This window comes from Pteropus medius, unplaced genomic scaffold (assembly GCF_902729225.1).
Source record: "Pteropus medius unplaced genomic scaffold, Ma_sr-lr_union100, whole genome shotgun sequence".
Taxonomy (NCBI): Eukaryota; Metazoa; Chordata; class Mammalia; order Chiroptera; family Pteropodidae; genus Pteropus; species Pteropus medius.
In genome coordinates, this window is record NW_024349797.1 from 4,334,262 (window position 1) to 4,338,874 (window position 4,613).

Below are 4,613 nucleotides of genomic sequence, written 5' to 3' on the forward strand. Positions count from 1 at the left end.
ACTCAAAGGCAGCAGTCAGCAAACAAGGCCAACATCCGGGAGTGGCAGTTGTACAATCCCAGAGAGGAAGACCTTCTCATGGGAGCGATGGGCCTCCTGCATGGGGTAGGCTTAGATCCCAAGACGGGCAGGACTGGAACCGGCCTAGAGTACTCAGGTCTGCAGCGCTCCCTCCTCTCCCACCACTACCAGGGACCGATGCAAGTCCAGAGGAGTGACCGGACCTTCCTGAGCGAAAGTTAGGTGTGCCTTCTGCTGCAAGTACCTGAAGGAAACCTGAACTAATAGTTGCTGCCTTCATTTCCTGTTACTGCTATAACAAACTGCCACAGCTTAGCAGCTTAAAACAACTCCTACTTATCATCTTACAGTTCTGGAGGTCAGAAGGCCCAGATGGGTCTTATCAGGCTAAAATCAGTGTCAGCAAAGCCTTGTTGCTTTCTAGAGGTTCTAGAGGAGAACTCATTTTCTTGCATTTTCCTGCTTCTCAAGGCTGCTCTCATTCTTTGGCACATTCATTCCTTGGAAGGGCTTATGACCGCCTTCCACCTTCAAAGTCAGCAATGGTTACTCAAGTCTTTATCACATGGAATCACTCTGAAACTCACTCTTCTGCCTCTTTCTCCTATAATTTAAGAAACCTCATGACTGCAGCCATGCCACCCTGAACGCTCCCGATCTCATCTGATCTTGGAAGCTAAGCAGGGTCGGGCCGGTTAATACTTGGATGAGAGACCACCTAGGAATACCGAGTACTATAGGCATTAAAAAAAAAGAAAGAAAGAAGAAAAGAAACCTCATGATTACTGTGATGGTTAATTTGATGTATCAGCTCAGCCAGGCTATTATGCCCAGTTCTTTGGTAAATTTGCTATAAAGGTACTTTTTAGATGTGATTAACATTTAAATCAGTAGACTTTAAATGAAGTGGATTACTTTCCATAATGTAGATGGGCCTCATCCAATCAGCTGAAGGCCTTAAGAGCAAAGACTGAGATTTCCTAAAGAAGAAGAAATTCTGCCTCAAGACTGCAACATGGAAACCTGCCTGGGTCTCCAGCCTGCAGATTTCAGACTCAAGACTGCAACACCTACTCTTCCCTGAATTTCTAACCTGCTAGTCCGCTCTATACATTCCAAATATCCCAGCCCCATGATCCCGTGAACTAATTCCTTATATACATCCTACATGGCTCTGTTTCTCTGAAGATTCTTGATTAATACAATTACATTACATCCACCCAGATAATCCAGGATAATCTCCCTAAAGTCAGCTGATTAGCAACCTTAATTCCATCTGCTACCTTTACTCCCTGTTGCCATATAACTTAATGTGTTCATAGGTTCTGAGAATTAAGACATGAACATCTTTGGGAGTGAGGGACATTATTCTTCCTGTGGTAACAACTTAAGCAAATAAAAGTTTATTTTCCTCCCCTATTAAGAAGTCTGGAGGTGGGAGTTGAGGTTTGGAGACAGCACTCTATGATTTAGGGTCTTTGTATCTTTCAATATGTTGGTTTGGGTCCTTAAGCTTGCTACCTCATGCTCACAAAATGGCTGCCTCAGCTCCCAACATTATATCCTCACACTGCCATGCAAAGCAGGAAGGACAGAACAGACAGAGAAGCCCTCCCTTTTTATTTAGGACAACAAACCTTCCCTGGAGCTTTCTACAAACTTCTCTTCACATGTACTGGTGGGACTTGAGTTACATGGCCATCTCTAACTGGAAAAGACACTGGGAGGGTGGGTATGGGGCTTTCTATCCTATATACAGAGAGGCAGGCAAGATAGAGGGGGCTTCGGAATGGCTTTAGGTAGCCAGGCAGTAGGGTCTGCCACACAAGATCACGCAGCTTTGCACGGCAGAACACGGTCCTACATGTGGCTGTGGCTTCTACTCTCTTCCCTGGTCCTGTTGAAACAAGCAAATGTCTGCACCAATCAGAGTAGCCTGTGGTAGGAGCGTGGCTCTCGCTGCCATTTAAACTTGGGCACATCCTCATCAGCGAAGCCGGGGTGCTCTCGGGATTAATACGATTAGCTGTTTGGTATCAGAACAGGTTACTTTCACCCAGAAATGACAGACTGAGCATTGGAGGAGGTGCAGGGGGAAGAGAGGGGACCCACGCTGGGGCTCCAGCCTCCCCATCGCAGAATGTGCAGCCCTCCATTCCTACAGGCTGGCCTTGCAAACTCTTCATTGGTACTATTGATTATTCTTGCTAATGGATTAGTGTTTGCCAAGTAATGGAGAAAGACCCATTTGGGCCGAAAACTCCTTCAGGCTGCCGGTGGGCCTGGATCAGGGCAAGAGGGATTGCAACAGAAATAAAGAAGGCAAAGCTCCCTGGAGGAAAATTAAAGTCCCCTTCACTCTGGGCTCTCTCCTCCCAAACACCATGAAGGGAGCTGGGGACTCAGACCTGTTAGTGGCAGTGAGTGACTGGTGGGAAGCCCTGGGGAGGGGGCAGTGCCAGCTCCATTATGTTTATGGCCCAGGCTTGGCAGGCTCTGGGCCTGCTCCCTATGGTGAGCTCAGGGAGTGGCTGAGTGCCAGGTGGGGGACCAGGGGAGGCAGCATCCACGGGGGGAATGAGGGGTGAGCAGGGAGGGGAGAGAAAGGTGGGCAAGGAAGAAGGAGGACAGCGAGAGTGTATAAAAACTGAGACCCGGCTGAAAGATTGTTTCTTTTATTTTAAAGAAAGGATTAAGAGATGTTGTTTGAGAAAAACAGAGAGGGCGAGCAGAAAAAGAGGGGGAAACAGAACAACAGAGAGAGAGACAGGGAAGGACAGGAGGGGACAGGATAGGGGACCAGGAATGAACAAGAGTGGACACTGGACAAAGAGAGACGGTGAGCCTCGGGGTAGGAGAATTCACTCGGGTCGTAAAAATGGCTTTGGACTTAGCCTCTCTGACCGAAAGGCCAAGTTCTTCCCTGGACCACAATCTGTGACTAGGAGATTACAGAGGTAGGGGTTGGAGAGGGGGCTTCTAAGGACCTGAAATAAAGCAGGGTAAGACTGACTTGCTGAGGGCAAAGGGGTCTGAGTAGGGGAGAACTCGGTGCCTACTGGCACTAGGATTACCCCTGATCGAACACCGTCAGTGTGTTCTCTTTATTTAATCTTGGGGTGGCAACTGCCACCTTTCATGGAACTGGCCTATCCCCTGCTTCCCCAAGGTTTGGCACTGCCTAGAGGTGAAAGGTTCTGGCTCTAGAGACACACTGTTTGGGTCTAAATCCCGGCTCTGTCATTTGAGAAAACTACTTGAATCCTTATGCCTCAGTTTCCTCTTATGGGAAACAAAGGTAATAATTGTTTCCATTTTATGGAGTTGTTATGAGTGTTTGATGAGTTGATGTATGTAAAATACTTAGAGCCTCCATCAGGTAAGCACTCAATAAGGGTTAGGTGTTGTTAAGTAACTCTTTACTAACAAAATCCTTATAGTGCTGAGAACGGAAAGGTGCCCAACTAAGAAACCACTCTTCCTAGCCTCCCTCACAGTTGGAACAGCTCCATGAGATGTTAGAGAAAGTCACTGTGTGGGGCTCCCAGGAAATCTCCTTTAAGACTCACTCTTCTGGTGAGCTCATCCTTTTCCCCTTGTGTGTGGTGTTGAGTTTGAAGGGAGGACACCAAATTGGAAAGAAGGTAGTGCTGAGGTTTCCTAGTGACAAGCTGGAGCCTGAGGCCGAGGGGACAGGGAAGGCAAATGCTGGGAAGAGGCAGCAGGAAGACCTCCAGACGCCAGGTCAGGGGAGTTCTCTGCTCCCTGTGAGTGCACATGGAGACTTTGTGGGGCCCTGGCTTCCATGTGCGTTCTGCAGGTCTCTGCTACTTGAGCACACTTTCTCATAAGTGGATTTCTTAGTTCACATTGAGTCTAGGGTGTTTGCAAATGCAGAATAAATATCTGATTCTCTAGTGGGGCTTTTGATCAGGAGCTGGGTGGAGCCCCAGAGCACAGGGAAGAGGGAGAACCCCAGCTCCTGGAACCTGGGGCATTTGGTATGAAGTGCCTCATATACTAGGGCAAAACAAAGATGCTGTAATCTCTGCAGAGCGCACCAAGGAGGGATCAAAACTTAGTAGGCTCGGGACGAAGCTATAGACTAAACTTCCTCAGAAGCACAGGTTTTCAAGACGGGGCATCAGTGCCCAGAAGAGCCCCCATGAGGCTATTTCTACACAGACGGGCAACCTGAGAACTACCGTACCAGGGTGGCTGAAGCCATATCCAGCACATTCAGTGTTTGCCTCCTTGAGTCTTCTACTCATTCATTTGGTCATTTATTTATTCAGTTCACAATATAGTTGCTGTGCCTTGCATATAATACATATTTCAGTCTAAGTCATATCTTTCGCTTTCCTCCAGTCCTCAATTCTAAATTCACTGCCTCCTTCTCTTTGCTAAGGGTTCTTTAATCAGCTTGCTGGGGAACATTGCTCCTCTGCTTATTGATCTGCAGGCAGGAGGCCCAAGGGCGGCATGGAGCTAGCTGGAGTAAGCCCTCTTGCCTTGCTTCAAAATCATGGATGCCACCCAGTCCTGGCCTCTAAATTATCATTGCACAAGAGGTTTATTTTTGCCATTTTTTC

The 4,613-nt window shown here is 47.7% G+C and overlaps 1 pseudogene; it reads left to right on the forward strand.

Moving 5' to 3' along the window:
• Positions 1 to 646: 646 nt before the first annotated feature.
• LOC120619929 (uncharacterized) lies at positions 647 to 764 on the forward strand (annotated as a pseudogene).
• The last annotated feature ends 3,849 nt before the right edge of the window (positions 765 to 4,613 follow it).